This window comes from Drosophila virilis, chromosome 4, assembly GCF_030788295.1.
Source record: "Drosophila virilis strain 15010-1051.87 chromosome 4, Dvir_AGI_RSII-ME, whole genome shotgun sequence".
NCBI lineage: Eukaryota > Metazoa > Arthropoda > Insecta > Diptera > Drosophilidae > Drosophila > Drosophila virilis.
In genome coordinates, this window is record NC_091546.1 from 24,145,587 (window position 1) to 24,169,770 (window position 24,184).

The window sequence follows — 24,184 nt, forward strand, 5'->3', positions numbered from 1 at the left end:
TCAACCCTCGCTGTTATGGTTGTTATAGCTGTTGGCCTGGCCCTGTCAATATCTATGCCTGCAGCGTGGCTTTCGCTACACGCGCCAGTTGACCCTTTGGGGCTTTGGGTTCAAAACGTGTCGCTAGCGGTGGCGGTTTCGCATTGGGGATTGCAATTGGGGATTCGTATTTGGTTACGGATTCGGTTATTGAAACACCAGAGACCAGTCAGGCATGGCTAAAATAAAAATGTTGTCACGCCGTTTGCAAATACTCGCAATTGTATTCGGCTACAAATTTTCAACAAATCGCATTTGAAAGTTATGCGCCCCTGAGTCGATTTATAGGTATCTTTTGTGTTCCTTTATTTTTTCTTCTCCTTAGTTTTGGTTAAGTGTGAGCCAACAAATTGCCAGCAACTTTTATTTTTGGCTAAATGATTTTTTTTATTGGAGCAGCAAACGCCTTTTGTTTCTACATATGCAAAATGTGTCCTTCTTGGTAAGGCAATTGTTATTAATGGATATCAAAACGAATATGGTTAATGTGGGTAGTAAATAGGCAGGTATTAGCACTTTTAGTTTACTTGACTATGATTTTAAAAGTTCTGCAAAGGATTAAGGAAATAATTTCTTTAAATTGTTTTATATATTTGTGTATATATCTTATGTTTGTCCCGTTGAAATTTGTATATTTAAATTAATTATAACATATAAAGACACAACATAAATATCTGCATGTTTTAAAACTTCGTCTTCGTTATCGTTATGTTAAGTTAGACTCTAGGAATTTCTGTTAAATTTGTACAAGACTTTCTGATAAATATTATTATTGAGCAGCGTGCTGTAGCTTAAATTATTTCTGGGTAACTAAGCGGTTCTTGAACTCTTATTTGGCTGAGTAACTTTCGGGCACAGTTCAAATGTCAATAGCACCCAAAACGGAAACTTAACGCAACAACAACCAACAAAATTGCAAACAAATGAGGCGGCTCCCTGTCGTTCGTATGGCACACGTGCCGGACAATATTTTATTTTAGTTTTTTTCTTAGTTACGCCACAAGCCAAAACACAAATCACGTTTATTTCACATACAATAAGACAGAAATTCAAAAACCAAAAAGCCATTTGACGCATGCATTTTGTAAGTAAATGTTTTTCTGTGTTTATTGCCGCTTCCTCAACATTTGCTTAGAGTTTTTTAAAAATACTTTTTTTCTCTCTTGTTTTTTGTGATTTATTTTGCGTCTGCACGGCAGCGCCCAAAACTGAGGCCTGACTTTGTTGAGCTGCATGCTTGACTAATTGCTGAAAACATATCACGGCACTAAATTAGCCGCATCAAAACAACAAAACGGACAACTAAACAAAAAAAAAATAAACAAAATTTATTTGTTGGATTTGCGACACGCCTTTGCATTCGGGCAAAGGTTCAACAGTCGTTGTCTACCTTTTGCTTCCGGTTTCAGGGCGCCAGCTGCAGGTGAACATTTTTTGTATTTGTCTTCTTGCTATTCGTTTATTTGTGGTCTTTGTGTTTGACATGTGTTTGGGTACTTGTTGTGTCATCTTCCTCGCATTGTGCAGATTTCATATGACTGTCAAATGGTGATTATCCAAATTCATAAGCACACAGAGTCGTAAAATCTACAAGTGTTTAAGTACTTGCTAGTTTGTATAATTGTTTTTTTGTTTTTAATGTTAGATTTGACGGAATAAGTTTGCATGCTTCTGCCATAAATTATATTTTCTTAAAATTAATAGCTGATTTAAATTTTGACATACAAATTTATTACTTTTTGTGACAAACAAACAAAGCAGAACTAAATAACTTAATATTTTTAATTAAGCAGAAGTTGTTCAATGTTTAAACATACTTCAAATATAACAAAAATGGAAGAAGTCAATTGCTTAACAGAAGTTGTAATAAAGTCATAGGAAGACCTCAGGTCCGGTTAATCACAAAAGTACGTATTTAATTCATTAATATTTATTTAATTTTAAAACATTTTCGATAAATTCAATCTCCTTAAGTAAAGATATATTGTTTTCTCCCCTTATTAATATTGCAATATTATATTTATTTTTTGTAAACACAAAAGTGAAAATAGCTTAAAGCTTGATCTTTCTAATAACCTTTCCAAGTAAGATAAGGCTTAAGCTTTCTAGGGCTTTAAGTTGACGTCACGGTGTGGGCTCTTCAAGATATTGAACAAGAAATCACTTTTCATATGTATTTACAGTGCTGGCGACATGTGTTTTATGTCTACGATCCATTGTGGACATATTTTATGATTGATTTACGTCTCATTTGCATTCGCTTATGCTACGTGCCCTTTTTGTCCAAATAGTCGTATTTATGCGACATTTATGGTGGGAATATGCTTTGAATTTATAATGCGCCTTTGGTGCTCTGCACCTGGCTCTGTCACACACACGTGGCGTGTGTGAATTATTTGGGCGTGTGTAATAAAAATTACTATTAAATAATAAAAATGTAATTTATGTCCATTTAATTAATAGCCGAAGGCATTGCGTGCCATAATAACCAAATCGTTTGGGTGGCACATACTCCACACAAATTGAGTCATTTTGTGGCATTTTGGTGCTTGGTGTTGTTGTTGTTTATTTTTTTTTAGTTGCTTGGTTGGGCGCACGTTTAGCCGCTTAAACTTTGGCCTTAGCTAATCAATGTGCATCTTGGAGTTTAATGTGTGGCGCAGTGCCAAATGGTTGGGCACAGCCAATGTGTCTAATGCCAGAGGCAAATCAAAAGACTTAGGCAACAAACTTGGCTCACATGCATTATAAATGGTTGCATACATAACACTTTGTTGACCCAATTGCGCCTGGCTGTCTGAAAACTCGGGCGCGCTTAGCTGAACCTTTTAAAGAGCTATTACATGTTTAAGCTAAAAGATTTTGTAGTACGTTGGGCCCGTGTGGCGCATTACTGTTGCTGCCTGGGCCCAAAACCGGGCAAACAACAAACAAGTAGCAAATTTTCTGCGTTGTCTTGCGGCTGACTGACGGCGACGCCGACGTCGACGCTATGTGATTCCAACATCTGCAAATCACATGGAACGCATGTTGACAAGCCCCGTCCTCGAAAGTGCGGCAGTTACAGTCGACGGCACAGTGGCTAAATTGCTAGAGAAGGTGCCTGCATAACAGAGCTGGCTCGTGAGAAGACTATTTTTCCTCCTTTCTGGAGTGGAAATGGATATTCAAACACGTGTGAAAGTAAACAAAAACTATTTGCAAAGTATTTTTAAAACATACATACATACATTGTCATCAATCAAAGCATTACTATTACAAGAAATTTTAAGAAATAGTTTTTGTATAAAAATTTTAAAAAATCATATTTTTATTTAAGGTAAGACATCAATTTTCTTTAAATTAAATAGCAGATGATAAATCTTCTTTATTTAGCCATTACTTAAAGACTTGTATTTACAATTTCTAAATTCCTTAAAATTATTATAAATAATAATGATAAAAATTAAGTGCTTTGCTTGATTGCGTTAAATCGACAGTTAAATTAAAAACATAAAACAAATTTAAAAATTTATAGAAGAATGCCTGCAGCATTTAATGCAGTTTTAACTTGAAATTAACGACTACAAATTATCAAATTTAAAAAATTTTCAAACATGTTGCAACTATCGTATAATTTTGCCATCGATCATTTTTATCGATTAAATCATAGAGACAAACCCCAAAGTCTACTATAAAAAATTTTCTTGTCGCAATCCTTGGTGCAACGCGCTCAAACAAGAAAACCGCATTTACCCATAAAAATGTAAGCATTTTTTCATGACCATATTGGGAGTCTAAATGAATAACTGACTTGGTAACTGACTGACTTTGTTGAAGAAGTTTGCCAAAGCGTTGGCAAAAAATGTCTCACAGATAATAAAAAAAAATAACAGTTCACATCGCGTAACTGGAAGCTTTGCGAAAAGCTAGCCTAATGGGCATAAATTGAGACGGACTCAATGGAAAATAAGGCAAGTAAATGGCGAAAATGAAATACAAAATAACTTGGGCAACAAACTGGATGCAATAAAATGTAGTTATATAGAAATCACGGCCTAACTACCCACTGCATTTAGCATAATTTTAACACCTAATATTTATGGCCAAAATGACAGCCCACTCTATCGAGTACCAGCAATGAGTACGCGCATATGTCTCTGTGTGCGTGTGCATGTGTGTATAAGTTATACATATTTATGTGCTCGTTTGTATGCCAACAACTGTCATCTGGGCACAGCCCGCGACTGCTATAACAATTACTTTGTTCAACACTTTAGCCAGACAATCGTTTTGATGCCAAGTCTTTGACAAACGTCTGCACTTTATACTGTTTCTCCGTCTGGGCCTATTAATTGATTTATGAAGAAGCGTCAACTGCTGGCTGCTTCATGCATGCCGTAAGGTGTGAAGCATCCGAAATGCAAGCAATGCTTTAAAATTGTTCAATGAAATCGTTTAGCAATGAACTGTAACAAATTTTACTTCGAAGCTGCGAGGTTCGTTTATAATGTTGCTGGTAAATTTGAATGTGAATATTTTTTGTACATTTATTTTAATTTAAAATGCTTATTTGACTAATTGAAAATTCCTATGTATAGTTAGTTAATCACGATTAATAAAAATAAAGTCATTTTCGAAGAGGAGAACTAGACTCAAAGATGATATACAGAAACAGTTGAGGAGAATATGTAGCAGTTAAAGCATTTATACATAATAAGTATTAACAATGATGCAGCAAATTATTTTCACTATTCTAATTGGTATTTAAAGTATTCATCAACGATATAGGGGAATCGTCTGGCACTTATAGTGTGAATAATTAATATGCTTTATTAATAAAAAATAATATAATATAATTGTTATTAATTGCTAATAAATCAAAACTGCATTTGCTTTTAGGCATTGGATAAAAGGATCATCGTTGTATATCATCAGGTCAATTAAAGTTGCATGTAAGTTAATTTTTTATTATATTACACAATTGAATAGTTTATTTATATATAATATTATATGTATTGCAACTGCCCTCTGCACCACGTAACGTGCACAAAATTGTTATATGAACGTATTGATTAATTGCTGACATGATAAATACGCTGCGTCTAAATGTGACACAAGTCGCTAGAGAAACAGACAGGGACAGAGACAAAGAAAGAGTGAGAGAGTTAGAGAAAAAGCCCCACAATGGCAACAACCACAAGCAGATCTAACCATAACAAATCATTTGTAATTAACACGCGTGGGTCTGACGCTCAGAGCCCCGATGCAAAGCGAGACAGAAACGCGATTCATACTCGCGCTCAAACGAATTCAGAATCAAAATTAAAAATTCATTTTCGCCACATGGTCCAGCTGCCATATAGGGTTGTTCGACTGGCAGCCTATGGAAAAAGACGCTGCGAACTTTAAATATTTCTGTTATATATCTAAACGAGAATTCAATAAATTATATAGAAATATATAGGTATGTGTTGTACATTTGTATTTGCGCGCACCATTTTTGAGAAACTTGTCTAAATTCGTTAGCTTGATTTATTTTGTGTTTTTGTGTTGTTTTTTTTTCAAGGCATTTACAAGCTATGTAAATCGGCTGGCTGTGTACGCCGTCATATTTATTTAATTATTTATTTATAATTAAATTGTTTATTTACTCGGCGATGTTGTCTTGACCATTTCGGATATTTGTTAAACAGGAAGCTAATTAGTTTGGCCATATTCGGCTTAAACTATGCGAATGATGGCTGCTAGTTGGGGGCCTGTTTGGTAGCATCTCTTAACAATTTGCATGTTATCCCAAGATATTTATCGCCTGGTTGACAGTGTACAGCAAAAATCTAGCTACGAATGGCAATGGTCGTGCTGCGTAGGAAATGGCTAATAGTTAAGCTGAAGATACACAAACATATAGTTAATTAAATGTTAAAAGATAAGCCGGGAAATACATATTTATATATATATATAAGCACATGGGTTTGTACATGAATATGAACTTGAGCATGTCACACAGAAGCATATTTCACGTTGCTGCTGTGAAGGACAGGAAGAGCGGTGACAACTTTCAATTTCTGCTTAAACATGTTGTGGAATAACTCATTCAATGTATTTGCTAGCGTTGTAGCCTAACCGCGCCCCATACACACTTGGGTATATGTCTTAAAAGCCTTTCCATCTCATGAATTATAGCTGAAAGCCTAAGCTGATTCAACACAGCCGCTCGTCACGCCCATTTCAATCGAGGGATTTGATTTAGACATTCACTAGCCAATTTCTCGACATTGATATGGCACTCAAAATGTCAGCTTTGAGCTGTAATAATTCCTATTAGACAGCCAACAAATCACGGATATAAGCTTAGATTAAGACTTGGTCCTTATCAACATTTTATTGTAAATAAAAACAAACAATTTATTAGTCGAATGCATAAAGACTTTTCTTTTTAACAGATAAAAAGAATAAATAAATATACTTAAAAAGAAATAAATAATATTACCATACAATTGGAAACATTTCCAACAGAGTAAAAATGAGAAAACATTTCTCATGGATACAGTCAATACATTAATAGCTTTTGAGAATTAAAATCCTTGGGTTCATTAATGATGAAACAAATATTCCAAAAATAAAATAATGAATAATAGTAAAATATTATATTATATATAAGGATAGCCTCTGAAGCAAATATAATTAAAACAAGTCTTTTTTCATTATTTCTGATTCTACGAATGCCAAAAATAAGATTAAAATGTATCTTATTTGTATCATAAATTTATGGCCTTTCTACATAAACAGATTTTTTTTCTCTATTATTAAGTAATACAATAAAATAATATAATACACTCAAATGCATGTGGTTAGCCCTAACTATATAATTATGTTTGTTTTGTTATAAAACTTTTGCCATGTGTGGAAATCTGCTAAAAGCCAAATTAAACGCTTTATGGTTTCCGTTTTTTTCTAATTTACAAGTACATAATTAAACATTATTGTAAAATAGCCGCAAAGAAAAAAAGAAGAAACTAAAGCTCAAATAAGAGCCAGGGGCGGAGGCAGCCAAGTGGGCGTTAGCATTGGTTGTCTGGTTAATTATTAATTTTTGAACTCTCCAAAAAGTGAATTGTTTGTCTCAAGAGAGTTGCACAATGCGGTCGTAAGGCAGGGGGCTGCCCTGCCAAGTGCTACAATTGCGCACTCGATTCGTGCCACGGGTCGCGGCAGCTGCCTCCTAATTGTCTGTCAACCCAGAGCGCAACAACAGCGTCGAGCATTGCCCACATTAGTTAATTATGCGGCCATTAAGCATCGCCGCCGTGAGCTGGTGAATTGGTGAATTGATGAGTTGGTGAGTGTGTCAGCAGTGGCAACTTCAAGTTGGCGGATCATTGAGAAATACGCAGAGGCTGCGAAGCGCCAAACAATTGTGTGCGCGTATCTCTCTCTGTGTGTGTGTGCCCAAAGACTCGCTTTTCATTTATTAGATTTCTTTATTACAGCTGTCTGACTTTTGCTCAGCTACAGGCCACACCTCCTCCTGCTCTCCATTCTCCTCTTACTACTCATCAGATCTCAATTGTGTTTCATTGTTTTTCTTTTTCTTTTTTGTCGTCTGCTGTTGATGGCATCATTTCAGCAGTTTCAGTCAGCTGCGAGTACGCGTATGTCGCGGCCTGCAACGGTGTGTGTAGTTTTGTAATGCGGCTCGGCTTGTGGGAAGTCGCCGTGCTGCTCCCTCAATACTCACATAAAGTTCGTCGCTTAAGTCTTTCGTTTGAACTGTACCCTGTGACAGATCAAATTAGGTGAAGTGGGTATATTAAAATTGTGGGAAATATGTAACGGTCTACTGAGTATATCTAAATTGTACGAAACATTTGACGGGAATTATTTCCATATATATTTCGCACCTGAAAAACGGAGTTCATTTATCCCATTGATTGCGGCGCTTATAATGACAAAATAAATTAATATATTGATGATATTATAATTTTTACAGTTAATAATACAATTAAATTAAGGAGTTTGATCCTTATTAGTCCAATATGGAGCATTACTTAGCCAGCCTTGAAATATTGAATTTTGAACATACGTTTACTGTTCATCTTTCATATTTGCTGGGTATCGATTTGTCCCCCACTCAACTCTTGTTTTTGGACTTCTTTTTCCTTTGCATTATTTAATTATTCATTCATTTGTGTTAATTGAATGCGTGCCACGCTGCACAGAGTCGTTGTGTCGATTTTCTGTAAAGCAGACGTAATGGCAGCATTTGCCTGCGTTGGCGTTGATGTTGTTGTAATCGCTAATATTCTTTTTTTTTTTTTTTTGTATTGTTGTTGTTGCTGTACATTGCATCAATTGTAAGACCAATAAAAATGAGAATTAATTTTCAAAAGATGCTAATGATTGATTGCGTTTGCATTTGATTTTCTGTTTTGGCAAATGTCAAAAAGCATTGCGTAAATTTTTTTTCTTGCTTTTAATATACTTTGATTTAAATTTTTTTGGGCGCAGCATTGCAGCGTGGGGTGTTTTGGCCATGCATTAAAATTAACAAGCATTTGACACGCACATAAAAAATAAATTGGAATCAGCAAAACTTTTAATTCAAATGGAACCCATAAATTGCATTTGAAATAGTGGTTTAGCCTTTTAGAACAAATCTCAATTCAAGTTAATAAAATAATATTTATAGAAAAAGGTTATCAATGAAATCGATCTTTTTAAAAGCTCATCCGTTAACTTCAATATCAAATGAGATCGTTAGTTGTTTCAGTTTTAAATAAGTCATCTAACTTGACAGTTATAACAAATTCTGAATGTTTACAATCGTCAGTTCATCAGATTTGGAGCAACAACATAATCCCTTGCCAATGCCAATGCCTGTCACTCCAATTCCGCAATAATCCATTTATGATGTGCGCCAATAGCAAACACAAATCCGTTGGTTTATGGCTTAGGCAGAAAGTTCCCCACATAAACCTTGGCGGCCACCAAAGCATTGGCTATGGTCATTGCGAAATTAGCCCCAATAAAAAGCTAAAAAAAAAATCGAGAAGAGAAAACAACCCATAACAAAAACTGGAACTTCAAAGAGCAGAGCCCAAAAAAAGCTGAACACTAGCAATTGTCATAAAACTGATGCGGAAAGCCCACCATTTGATGAGTGCGCTTCCATAAAGATCAGAATTTTATAGTCAGTTGTGCTTAAGAGCCTGATCACTTCTGGGAAATCTCAGCAGCAGCAGTTGGCACCAGTTTGTCTGCCAACGCGCAGACGACTACGACGACTACACAAACACGGGGAGAGGCATGACAGCATCCGATGATTGATGGCCAATAGCGACTCATAACGGCTTTTTGGTTTTGTCTGCATTAGGCCAAAGTTGTACACGTCTTGCTTAAACGAAACGATACGAAACGAAACGAAACGCTGCACATCAGCCACATCAATCATACGCCCCCACAGCCAGCGACACGAGCCAAGCAACACTATGAGCAATGCCCCTTAAATGCAGCTCGAGCTTAGCCCAGGGCTGCAACTGAGTCGCCCAAGATGCCTTTTTTTTTCGATTGAACAATGCACACTTCATGCTCAGTGTTAGTTGTTAACACAATGGGAGGTTGGTTCAAAAGGTTTTTTAACCCAATAGGCAAGGTCAGTTTAATGAGGGCGTTGGCTTATGTATTGATTAAGTTGGAAATTCATCGACAGACAATCGACATTAAACTGGTAAAAAAAACTCTTTTAGCAGGCGGGTAGCAAATGGCACATCTGTAATTTGTTTTGTCGTATTTCCTGTCATAAATCCTCTTGAATATAAAGTTTCCCATTTAGATTATGAAAAGGTATTTTTCCAAAGTTAAAGGTGATTTTTTTTATATTTTCCTCATTTTGGAAAAAACTTCTTACATTTAATACATTTTGGTTTAATATGTAGAAAATCGAGCTCGCAAATTTTGTGACATATTTGGCATAACAATTATAACATTCGTAGCTTCAACATTTACATATCAATTCTTTATAAATTTTATTTTTAAATTTATTCTTAATTTATTTTTCATCTAAGATTTCATTTTTTATATACTTCTATTCAGACCGCCCTCGCATTGTGTTAAAGTCATAAGGCTAACAAAGTATTACGTATACGCCACGTTGATAGACAAATATTGTGCACGAGTTGGCTAGTTTTTGTTGTTGTTGTTGGTTCTGTTGCTAACTGTTTGTGAAACGATTTGATTGCGCTTAATTTATTTGCTTTAATTTGTCAAATTCGCTTGTTCAGTTGGCAGTTGGCTTAATGTCAATTACCTGGTTTTGGCCAAATACAGCGCCGACGTTTAGAACAGACGCTCAGCCAGTTGGCCGAATGATGCTGCTGCCAAACGTTGACTGGCCATAAATCAAACGCTTTAACGTTTATTTGCATAGACTTGGCCGTGTATTAACTGCAATTTGACCATTGTCAAAGCTCTAATCACTGTGTCTTGCAATTCAATTACAAAATTTATGAGTCAACCTTTAATTTGTGCATTAAACAGACACAAAAACAGTTGAGCTGCACTTAAAAATGAGCCACAATCAGCGCTTACCTTGACCACAAAACTTGCCCAAGTGGACTTGACTTCAGCTCGAAATAACCTTTTATTCATATACATTTTTTTTTCTTTTTGGTCATGTCGCGGCTTTTGTTCACAAAGTTTTTTTCTGGCATTTGTGTTAAGGGTGCCGCCGTTTAAGACCTATTTATGAAATCGTTTTTTTATTTTTGACTTTAATTAAATGATCGCCTGCTCTTTTATAGCTGCAATTGACAAACTATAAGTTCATATAATATCATTAACAATGAAAAGATTCAATTCAATTGGCAACTGCAAATGAATGGATCTCTTTGTGCTGGCCCCCGAAGGCAATCTTCTTTAGCTTGTATAAATTCTGAAAGACATAAATTGATTATTAATGTCTTTTCTTCTTTTTTGATATTGATATTGATATAATTGATGGCGTCTTTTTTACAAAGATGACAGCTGAAACTCGTCCTCTGCAGCAACACCAAATCGACTATTAATCGATTAATTGGGGGAACTTTTCTGCCAACTCTTAATAATTAACGTAATAAATCAGCATATTTACTTTTAAAAAAAGCGCCAGAACTAATAGCTATAATTATGTTAAATAGTTGAGTATATTAGCTAAGAAATGGGCAGATATCTACATAATATGAACTTCTAATGCTGCATAAATACGATGGAACAGCTTAAGCAATACTTGCGGAACTTATAACTCTCAACAATGATTTCCTGCACACTTGTTAACAAACTGCAAATTCCGCAATGTCATCGCTTTAATCAGCAATTATTAATGTTATTTTTTTATTATGATACTTCTTTAATAAAAGGCCCAACTCTCAATTTCAAGCATAAAAAAATATAAAACAACATAAGAACAAAACAAATAAAAAATAAAACAGCAATAATTCTGAGCAAACAAGATAATATTAGATAGAATATTATAATGTATTACTACAGATGCAATTGTTATAAATAATATATCAATACAGTACGGAAATATATCGTATTTCCGCCATGTGAACGTAGAGGACTCGGCTTTTCAAAGTTAATTTTATTTTCTTGTACAAAATTTTGATGCTTCAATCGAAGCATGTGCAAATATATAATTTAACTATAAACCCTCTAAAAGAGCTCGAATAAACCTTTAGAAAGCTTTCAATCTACAGACCTAAGCCCAATTAAATTATATAGAGTTCTCAAAGGAAACTTTGAATTTTGGCTTTGATATAGGAAACCAAGACTTTCCATAAGAAACTAAGTGTCCTTTGTATAGTATATCAAAAAATCAACTCTCAATAGCTTCTTTGTTAATATTGGCAAACCGAAAAGCTTTGGAATGTATTTCTAATGAATCAATAAATAAACAATTAATTTATATGCGCTCTACGCAATAACAATTTTTTATGATTATTTGTTTTATGCGTAACAAACTAATTGCAATTCTTTGCATTGTCTTCATTAATTGAAAAACTAAACATTTATTTTTTATGGATTTTTTACTGATGGCTCACACTGTGCTTCCTTTTTTTGTGCAAATCACGCGGGGCAACAGCTACAGCTGGGCCTGGGTTAGCTTGGGGGATATAGATTCTGAATCAGCTTCGTTTTGGGCTTCGGGTTTTTGGCGCCCGACGCGTTGCCTGTCGCTTTAAAAACACATTTATTTGCATGATTTGACAGTTCTTTAAGGCGATTGACTTGCCGCAGCTCGTAAAAACTGGTCGTAAAATAACATAGCAAAAACAAAACAAATATTCAAAACACACATTCGAGCAGCTGGCTGATGATATTTAGCCAACATTTCAATTGTTTAAAAAAAAAATGATATTAAGTAATAATTGTTGTACATGCGTGAGTGTGTGGGGAGAGGGGAAGAGAAACTTAAGGAAGTGTATCTTGAAGTTGTTGTGCAATTTTAATTACGATACGCGCACTCTTCTATAATGAAGTCAGCAACAGCAACAACTTCTTGCGAGGTTCTTAAGCATAATTATCTTATCGTGTGACTTCATTAAGCGCCCCGTAGACTTCAATCAAGCCAAGCTAAGTGCCACAGACGACAGCAACAGCAGCAGCAGCTGCGGCGGCAGCTGCCAAGTGTCGTCGCCTTTGCCACACCCGCGACACACGCGTAGATAGTTCGGGATAGAAGAGTTCTGAAATCCCAAACCGGACTCAGAGACTGGGACTCGGCCGATTACTTGGGGATACTTAAGCTGATGAATTGATGCTGCTGTGGCTGCTGCCGCTGATGCTGGGAAGGGCCTTCAACTTGACACTTTAACGCTCGAGTGTGGCCGAGTCACGTTTTTCATTTAGCTATAAAAATACTTGTACTTTTAGGGCTGATCTACAGCAGCTCACATATATAAATATATATAATTCTTCAATTGCCTGCTGTCATTATCGCAGATATTCACTTCCTTATGCGCATTGATTTGTGTGGGTGAATTGTAATTTACAATATTATTGTTTTGAGTTAAAGCGCAACTCTATTGTAGTTTTGATTGTTGATCGAACTGTGGACAGGACGTGACTGGAAATTGACATGTGGAATTAGCTTGTGCAATCAATGGCTGATCAAGGAATTATATATATATAAGAAGGCAGACAAATGATGAATGGATTCTACAGACAACTAACGACCTTTTCACAACTTTTCAATTGGCTTCCATTCACAAAGCAGTGCAAATCTTTATGGGCGTGTACTGCTTGCCAAGCAGTGTTTAATTTCAACTTGGGAGTAAACTTTTTGTTTCAATTTAAGCTTATTATTTGTTTAATTATAAAATCATATTGTTTAAACAAAAACAAGTTTTGCATATAGCCCACCCAGAAGGACTTGATTGTTGCTTAAATAATATTTCTTTTCCGTACGCATACGATAAAAAAAAAATTGACTGACTTGCATGTTTTTTTTATTAATAAAAACACTTAGTATACCTTCTTAAAAGCTTGAAGACAACTTTTGTAAGCAAAGAACAAAGAACTTTTCTGAACAAAAATCGTGCTTCAAATGTCAATTTTATCCAAGACAATAAATATGTTGAGTGACTTTTTACTTTGCAGTTATATTTAGAATACAGAAGACTGAAAGTATTGGATGAGAATTTTTTCTTGTACTCCATTTTCACAATATAAGTAAACCGTTCTAAAGATTATTAATACAAATATGTCAAATATTTTACCCGGCGTTTTAGTACACAAGACACACAAATGTCGCATCGGTCAACAGAGGTTTCAAACGCCGTTTAAAAATAGGCATCTTTAATCTACGATGTTCTTATTATTATTTTGATTACTTTTTTTATTATTTGTATATTTATTGTTAAGTACTCAAGGACATTAATTATTTGGGTACTTCACGCCAAATGAAAGGTACAGGTCCACTCTTTAGCCAATACACGTATGCGCTGGACGAAATGTGCTCCACACTTAACGTACTTTAGTTTCAAACCTAACGAAAAGCATTTAGCATGTTTCGCAACCACTAGCAATGGTGACACAGCAATCAGCCTTTAGACAATATAGCTTGTTTTTTACTGGTTCGGCACTTTGGTGCGAGCAATCGGTGAAGTTATTCACTTTATTTCTTTTTTTAATAAATTATCTAAGTCTTAAACAAATAAAAAAATTAAATTAAAAAAGAAAGAAATTGAGAGACAATTTCAAATTTTTAATTGAATTAAATTGATTAGAAAATTGCACAAGCTAGAAACAATCTATGTAGGAATTTTTATTTGTATATAGTTATTATTCATTAATTTTATATTCATTTGGAAAGATTATTATTTTAGGCTGCCATCTTCAACAAGTAATAAGTATTGAGGAACATTCCAATAGTTGATCCTTTAAAACTTACAACTTGATGCTGGTTTGTCAGTCTTTCTTTGATGTCATTACCAAAGACCAGAAACTCGGCCTTTGGCGACCGGTTTTTTTGTTTTCAAATTCGACGCTGCCGCGTCCGAGTTAAGAGTCGATGTTGTTGTTGTTGTTGCTGTTGTTGACGTCGACGTATTCAGGTGTCAATGTACGTGTTGGGCAATTCTAATTAATTAATAAATTAAGAATGACAAATGATTTTCAAATGCCTTAATTAATCATTTTTAACGCACCAGCGACAGGCCACGAACGTGCGTTGCGCAGGTGACGCCAAAAACCTGGTGGAAGATGCCAACGAAAATGTTTTTCTCCCACAATTTTCTACAAGTGGGCAGAGGTTCTGTGATTGTAGGCTTTTGTTTTATTTCGACGGTTTACTAAGTACAAGTGTGTAAATTATGTTTTAAATATAACAATTTACTATATAATGAATTCTCTAATTTTCAAGTGAGTCTTTTATCCCAACTGAGATCCTTAAGATCATCAATACATAAAAGAAACTCACCAGACTTGGAAGGTATTTTTTTTATTATTTTTTTCTAGATCTCTAGCCGCCCAGCTAAGTTTTTTTTTTTATTTTTAATTTTCTGCCTTACTTTTAGAAATATAATTATTAATATTTTATTTTTTTATATTATTGTTGTGTTTTAAAGGTTTGCTTAATTGTAAAAGTAATTTAGTTTTGAAAACACATCGTAATGAATAAATAATATCACAAGTCAAGTTTAATTAATTTTTGAATAAATCTTAGAGCATGGCACGTAAATCAGCTAAAAGTTATAAATTGCCCTGAGAAACGTATAAAAAATATCATTCTCTTAGTCACACACATTTTAAATGCATACTCTTAAATTTAAATTGAATTTACTTAAAATCGAACTGTTTTATAAAACATTCGATTTGATTTCTTTAGTCTTCTTTGTGCCACACAGGGCGCAACAAAACATATTTGAGCTTTAATCCGTTTGGTCAGCCGTTTAATTGGCTGACAATGGAGATCAGTTCAGAGTGTGCATTGCGTGGCACACTTCGAGATACTTTCAAGACAAATGACACGTAACTCAATCTTAATTTCGATAGCCATCAAAATTGAATTGCGCGACAAAACACACGCACATAGAAAATATGTCAAATCTGGCTGTGGAATGTCGCGTAAAAGTGGCGGCTAAATGAGCCAAAATGATCGATTGCAGTCACAATACCCTGTAACAGCGACCAGAGTTGACAAAACAGCTCGAAAACTATTTTTGACACTATTTTGCTCTGAATGTTGATTAATTAGATTAGTGGCCTGCACGAAGGAGTGCTGGGTGGGGCCGTGGCGAGAGACTGAATATCTGAGCAGAGATTAGCGCATCTCAAGTGTCGCCGCAGTTTTTCAGATATCAGATACGAATAAGTTTTCAGATTTATTTCATATAGATATATAAAGGCATGATTGCCGCGTCTTAGCACAAGAAAACACAAATATCACGCGTCGGCAAAGCGCATTTGATCCGCAATGACTTGCAGTTCGGGATTGGTCTGTTGTTGTTGTTGTTGCATTTGTTGTTTTTGGTTGGGGGATGATGTGAAATATGCTGACTGTTTGTATCGATCGCCAAACACTTTTTGGAGTAATTTCAATTTCTTAATTCGTTGCGCTAATCTCGTGTTTCTCATGACGATGACGCTGTGATCAATGTCTGGATCTTGAGTTGGAGCTGCGCGATGCACTGACTCAGCTTCAGCTTCAGCTTCAGCTTTGGCTCCATATCCATTTCCATTTCTCTTGCCAGCCCACAACATTTTGTGCCGCATCATGCAAATGGAGCTCGTCGCCTGATTGGTACATAAACACGCGCAAAACCCTTTGGCCGGCTTTTGAAGATGCAGCGGCATCATCTGTGGGCCAATCGCCTAATAGAAATGTTGTGTCCACAATTGCGTCTTGAAGCCAATTGTTTAAATACACTGCAATCGGGCATATGAGTGGGAGAAGCCGCTTTGCATGGGATAGTGTCAACATGCCACTGCAAGTCTTCAGTTTTTTAAAATTAAATAAAGTCAACAACAATTTTTTTCTCTAGTTCCCTGGTTCCTTAGTGTTTTCTTTAATTATATAATTTATTTTATATTATATGAAAGGGTAAATTATTTGTAATCAAACCTTGTTGTTGTAAATGTTGTTGCTGAATCATTTTAACTAAAATCTAAGATTTTTACTATTTATAAAATGTTTAACCTAAGTGCAACATCTTTTCATGTCTCATTTAAAGCAATAAGCAAAATTTGTTGCTTAAATTTAGTCAAGCGTAGCGTATATGCTAGTCGTTTATTTATTTGCATTGCTTTAGTTGTGAGACCTACTATTTTTTTAATCTTTTTTTTTTTTTGAATTCCCCCGTCGGCTGCCTTTTTGGTGTCTAAGTCCTTCCGTTGCCTTTATCAATAAGGCTGCGAGATAAACTTGGACAGGGAGTGACTTCACTTCCTTTACTTGGCAGCTGTTTTGCATAAATGACAACCACACACACACTCGCATGTTAACACACACACACATGCAGACACACACTTAGTAGACAATCAAACGTTGTCTCGCGTTGCGGGCGAAGGTGAGGCAAGAGTTTGCCAACCGCATGAGGAGGCGTCGGTTCGTCTATGCCCGCCCAGAGAGTGAGAATTGTGGGCGTGGGCGTTGCTTGTTCCTTGCTACTGTTGCTGTTGTTGATGTTGTTGTTGTTGTTGTTGTTGTTGTTGCTGCCGCTGCTTGAGCTGCGTATTTGGCGCTTCCTCCTTTTGCATACATGAATACGTAATTGAATTTTGCGGCGTGTTGTCAATTTTGTTTTTCCCGCCTGCATTTCAGGTTTACTTTTTTTCTTTTCTTAACTTTTCCCTCCATTTGTTGTTGTTGGCGATGCTGTTGCGCTTTTTCTACGCGTTTGCCTTCACATCCACTTAATTTCAATATTTTTACATGTTCTTAAGAGATGATGAAATGAGTTGAGAGTTGTCTTCATCCTTTCTTTTTTTGTACCAAAGGAAGGACTTGTTGCTTCAGGATGTGTTTCAATGGAAGTAAGAGAATTGTGTGCGAAAAGTGAATAAAGTAAATGTTTCATAGAGGAGTCTATATAGCACAAATATCATTTTTACTATCGAAATAAAAAAAAATCGTTAGGGCCTTTTCCTCTTTTTAAATATAAATTAACTACTAATTCATAAATATTATTTTTGTCCAAAAAATGGCTGCTTAAAAATGCTACCAACATTTATAAAAAGTCGGCTAATTAAATGCAACTTTTCTTGTATAAATTTTAATGTTTTATTTTTTGTATTTTTGGTAATATAAATGCAATGAGTGGGCTTTTTTTTTTGCAAAAGAACCCCGTTTAAATCCGTCTCAGCTCTCAAACTTGATTTTTACCTAATCAAGTTTTATACTCACAAAAAAAAGAGAAATGTTTTTATTGTTAATAGATTCTAATTGACCTTAGTTTGCCATTTTTGTTGATTATCTTTTTATAAACAAAGCATTTTCTTCAAGGATGTTAATTCCATAGCTTCGCTAGCTTGACTAGGGCCCTTCACTGTGCAGAACAATAAGCAAATACTGATTAAATGGCCTTTGGACTGCAATTTACGTTAATCTTAACAGCCAGTCAATTGCCGTTGCGATTCTTTTCCCAGTTGCTCTTAACTTGTGCTTGCACAAGGAATACTAGCATCATTTCGCTTGTCACTTGACTTAATTGCAATTGGCACAGACTGACTTGGAAAAAGAGAGTGAGAAAGGGAGAGCATGAAGAGAGAGAGAGAGAGAGAGAGAAAGAAAAGGCTGCGACTGCAGAATGCCGTCTACGGACTGTTGATGTGTGAGCAGCACTCGAAGTGGGCCTAGGACGAGTAAAAAGGCAAAGGCAGGCCACAATTTTCAACTGGCAACGCATGTCGCCTCTAATGCAACACGCATAATAATTATCTGCAGCATCAGCCGAAGTCGAGGGCTGTTTAAAGAGTTAAGCTGACTTAACTAACTTAAGGAAATGCGATTAGTCAAAATGAATTGCATTATTACTATCGGTCCAGGATAAAGCAGTTCAATGAATTAATTAATTTATAAATTTGTTTATATGAATTGTTATTTATACTCTTTAGATATAAATAACTCTTTAGGATATAAATAATATTTGAATGTGTCTAAGCATTTGGGAAATAAGTGTATAATATTGTTATATACTATATTAGTTTAATAATCTATGGCAACAGCTTAAAAATATTTAAAATCTATAAGTAGTTTACATTTAAAAATCTTTAAAAATGTTTTTTTTTTTTTTTAATAAAACACGAAATTGTCCATTCTGACCGTCTAAAACAATCATATGCAGAAATGCTTAGGCGCATTCGAATATAATTTATATTTATTATGGCTGCCCTCGCACAGATATATTCCATGCCCAGCTACCTTATCCACCCACCCAGCGCTGTCTGTGACATGAAATTGAAATTAAATTGAAGAAATATTTTTAACAGCCGCCGCAACGACAACAACACCAACAACAACAACAACAACAATAACCCAACTCATAACGACGTGCTTGGTATGTTTAATTATATAGGATGATATTCAAAAACGAACAAAATGAGATGAGTAAAAATACCGATTTTTATATGCGATGGCCGTTTAATAGAATCCAAAATTAGCGGCGCATATGTGAGAGACTCGAGCAAAGGCTGAGTCTGAGGCTGAGGCTGAGTCTGAGGCTGAGAACCGAGGCAGACAGTGAGACGTCATCTGAGATGAGTTTTGAGGCATGAGTCGACTTATCGGCGGCATTTATCGCTGGATGCTGTAGATTTCTAACACGCGATAAGACTACATTTAATTGCACCTGAGGATGGGCCATGTAATGGGAATGCCATGGGAATGGCCATAGAGTAGTATAGGGTATGTGGAGTATTTGCTGCGCTGCACTTGGGATGATTATGATTGCAGTTGCAGCTGGAACGTTGATTGCGCGTGCAATTAGAGCGACGTTTGCTTCTACCACGCATCATCACTCACAATTTTTTAACACTTTTTATTTTAGGTTTTGTTGTTTTCTGAACAGATTTCGGTTGCAAGTGACCCGGCAACAACCGCCAACCAGCCTGGCCGGTGGCTTAATGGCTGTTCATCAATCAGTTTGGCAGCGTTAATCATTACAGAGAACTATTTTCCATGCCGTGTCATATTTCTCAACTTCAACTAAACTGCAGGCCGAGAGTAAGGCGTCATTATTTCAACATTTACTTGCCTCATTTATCAGCATTTTTCTCTCTTTGCATTTTGCCGTCTAGCCCATCCCTCACACACTTACACTCGCTCCCTCTCTTTCACTTTATCACCAATTTTCTCAACTCGCGCCCACAACTTTGATTGCTTGCCGTAATCTCTATTACGAATGCCTTCAAAGCCGTTTCTACCAAATCTTGACGTGTTTATTATACGTTTTCTTTTGGGGTTTTTGGGATTTAGACATTTATCGTAATGCGGGCGCATCTGTTTGAATTTTCTTGTGACTCCAAGTGAAAATTATTATATAATTTTAAAAAGTTAGTTCTGAAACCTAAAATCTAAAAGTACGTAAAAAACAAAATATTATGAAAGGTTTGCTATTAAAATAAAAACAATAAAGAAAATATAAAAATAATAAATAACGTAACATCCAAATAAATTAAAAAGACAAACTCTTATGTAAAAAAAATTGTATTATTCGCAGGCATTGTACTTCTAAATATATAACTTCTTATAAAAATAAATAAACTAAATAAATTAAAAAAAAATAAACATTAGTATACCAAAAATTTAGTTGATTTAACAAAATCTATCTATTCTAAGAAAGTCCCTTGAAGTTTATATCCTCGATATATAACCAATATATTTTAATATATATATTTATTTTGTTATATTTCTTATACCCTAAAATTTGTGTCTAGTATTTACATTAACTGTCCTAACAAATTACTTCCTGTATATCTATACAAATCCCTTGAAAACTATGCACAGCTGTTCATAATTTGTGCTTGACTTGCACAACAGGAAAATAAAAGATAAAACCCGATAAATCAGCGCTAAAAAACGACCTCTAATACTCTAAGATTTAGCGCTAAATTGAATCCGACACTAAAATCAAGTGAAATATCGATGAACGGCTTTTGGGGGTCATTTGGTGGCATTAGCCTCATGAGCGTCAACAGTTGAGCCGCTCAAATTACCGCACGTAGCTCCTTGAGCTCTTTAGCCAACTTTCGATCGCTTTGAGTTCCCCCAGACGCGCCGTAAAAAATGACAAGTGCGCGAGAAAAAAAATAATGCCCAGCAAAGGGTGCATAAATTTAACGAAATGTAACGCAATTGTTTCTAACCTAGGGTAAAGACTGAGCAACCCCAGCGGTGAACTAACTGGTGAGGGTTGTCTACGGATTTAGGCTGGGTTTCGGTTACGGTTTTGGTTTTGGTTTTGGGCCACTGCAAGTGTGGGAGTATTGTGCTTGTGTGTGTGTGTGTGGGTCGTTACCATGTGCTTATGGGTTTGACTTTTCATTTGATTTAATTTGTTATGGTCCTGGGCAGCGAGGGGAGAAGTCTGGCCCCCGGATTAACTGTTAACTTTTGCCACACTCATCAGAAACAATAAAATCAAATAAAATTTTTTTACGCCTACTTAGATTTATGTCTCCTGGCAGTTCGCACTCAATCAGCTTTTGGCACTTGCTACCCCCGAGGGTAGTTTTTTTTTTTTGCGGAAAATTGTGTGACATATTTTGAAAATGCAAAAAAAAAGCATATTGCACTGAAAACTATTTTAAACATTATATTTACAAGCCTCTGAAAACTTAAAGATCAAACTATAAAAAGGAAATAAAAGTAGGGCATATAAAATTGAGCATATTGAAAGAAATCGGAAATTGTAATTTTGATTGTGGATAAGTATTGGTAAAAGTCCCAAGCATTTTAACTTTGCAATAAATATAATAAAAACTCGTTAATTCTTAAAAATTGATATTTAAAGACAATAATGCTATCAGAGTACGACGAAGCTAATATTACGAGTATCATGAAAACTTTCTATAGAGAGCATTGACTTCTGATCTCCCCTATATAATAGTGAAAAATAACGCTTTCTCCTGGGAGTAGGGCTTGCAATTGCATTAACATTTTCAACTTTTCCCCCATATCTATGCATAGTAGCTGCAAATCATAAACGTACACCCACGCATTGGGGTCTTTATTATTAGCCCCTATGAGCAGGGTCCTCGGTTGACGTCAACGCCAGGCCGCAATTTGCAATCTGCTGTTTGTTTCCAATTTTGTGATTTGCAAATAAGTTCATGTGGTTGCTAGATTTAAGTTTTTTGCACATGTCTGATAAATGCCGGGGCAGAAAAGGAGTCGGACAAAACCGCAAAACCTTTTTGCCTGCTGTGCCAATTCATTTGAGTATAATTTGCGGTTTGGCAGCAGCAGCAGCAGTCGCAGAAGCAGCGGCGGCACTTGTTGGCTGTAAGGATCACAGAAACGACACCGATTTTGATTTAAAAGTCTAGGATGGGGTTTATTGCATAGTCATTGCAAAGTGATTTGATGGCTGCCACCGTTTGCTGTTGTGGTCTAGACCATGCCAGCTGCTTTCGAGCTTTGTCACATTTGCCATGCGGTTTCTCGCATTCGAATCGACTTTCGTGCCAATCACGTTAATAACTGTGTCACTGGCGTAGTAGCACGTCGAAGCGTCGCTAAGCTGCTGGCCAAATAAATGGACCCACAATGCTAAAGACCTTGAAAGATGTCAGCCGGGCCAAGCCGGGCCAATTAGAGCGCGTATAGAACTGCGAACTGTTTGACTTACTTTCTCCGGCCAATCGAACAATGACAAATTTTTCTTTATTTTCTTTTGGCAACTTAATTTGTGATTATTTTGCCAGCCGTTACGCTCGTGTTTCGCTCACCTAAGCGGCTTATGCTTATAAGATGCCCAGCCACTTCACCTAGACAGCCGGACGACCGCACGGCGGCTTTAATTAACAGCTCATCAAGATGAAGTTGTTCAACATTAATTACACACTCGTACGCCGAGTGTCGGCAACGGCGACGGCAACGGTAGTGCCACGGCCCCACATTCACATCAAAATGCCATTTTGAAGTTGAGGTAAACAGCAACAAGCAAGAGAAGAAGAAGTAGAAAACAACTCCAATCAATGCGCGGATGAGACTTCGGCATGCGAATCATCTATCCATCCATTCAAATCATAGCGCAAGACGAAAGACTTAGGCAACGAACTTGACCGGCATGCCTCTGTATGTGTGTGTGTGTGTGTGTGTTTGTGTGTGGATAAGCTCAGTCGCATTGTGAGAGCTTGAGAGAGCCATCCCAATGGGCAATTCGCATTTGAATTTGTTTTGCAAATTACATTATTGGATGGGAAGCTTAAATTGTTTGTCAAAGAAGGTTCCTGATTAAAGATGGATTAATAGATAAGTGTAATTAAGTTGAAAATAAAAAAGCACAAGGAACAAGGATTTTAATTCGGCAACATACGCGAAGCCACAAATGGAATGTTTAATGTTCATATACTTTGAATGTAGTAAGATATTACACAATTAAATACAACTTTTTTGTTAAGGCTGAAGAATAATATTTATAGCTTTAGCACATTTTATTGTCGCTAGATTCAAAAAACAACTCATTTCTGAGCTTTAAATATCCAAATATCAATATAAAATAAGAGATTAGAGATAAATTATTTAAGCCACTTCAACCAACATTACCTCCATATAAAACTTATGCTCCTTTAGGTAAAATAAAATAAATTAAATATTTAAAATAAATAAATAAAAATTAATATTAAATAACAATAAAGAATTAAAATTTTAGTTTTTGAGAGGTCTTACAATTTTTCTTTAATATTTTTGTTAAGTTTGATTGTTTTTTTGCTATATTTAAAACCAATTGATACACAAGATATATTGTCTTTTGGCTTTTCTATGCGATTCTCATAAATGCAATGCGTGTGGAGATGTTTGTCCGGCTTTCTTATCAAGCCGTCGCATCTGAAGCTTTCAGTTTGCTTACCGCCCTCGCAACCACTTGCTTTGGGTTTTTTACACACACCTACACCTACACACACACACACTTATGCACTCAACGATGTGTAAATCGATTCATCGTTTGATGCGAACGATCTCAAATTGCGGCTGCCTTGTTGCTGCTGATGCTGCTGCTGTTGATGATAATGATGATGATGATGATTTGGTGATTTTCTTTATTATTATTACTGTTTTTAACCAACTTCTTATTACAACGAGTTGGTTTTTTTTTTCTCTTCACTTCTCTCGCGCACGCTGGCAACACTCGAAAGGTGTTGAAGACTTGGCGGTGCCAGATAAAAGCGCTACAGAAATTGCTTTCGGCCTGCCGCGCCCCGCCGAAAATATGAAACAAAAAAATGATGAAAAAATATACATATAAGAAAACAGGCCGGGTAACAGCTCACTCAGAGCTGGCGTCTCGATGACTCTAGGTACGCGGAATATTTAAAAAGAAAAACATGTGGTAAACTACCGTTCGATGCTGGGTAGAAAAAAATTGGAAGAAAGAGAGAGTAAGCGAGGTAGAGAGACAGAGAAAAGTAGGCAGTAAGGCGTTAATTGCTCATTATTGGGCACACTTCATGTCACACAGCAAAA

The 24,184-nt window shown here is 35.9% G+C and overlaps 1 long non-coding RNA gene across 2 annotated transcripts in view; it reads left to right on the top strand.

The window, feature by feature from the left end:
• LOC26531009 (uncharacterized) overlaps nucleotides 1–24,184 on the top strand; it is a 94,025-nt gene that overhangs the window by 38,266 nt on the left and 31,575 nt on the right. For both annotated transcript variants that reach the window (XR_004304343.2, XR_001449851.3), the window contains exon 4: nucleotides 4,921–4,973. This is a non-coding gene — a long non-coding RNA (uncharacterized lncRNA). The remainder of the gene's footprint in view (nucleotides 1–4,920; nucleotides 4,974–24,184) is intronic.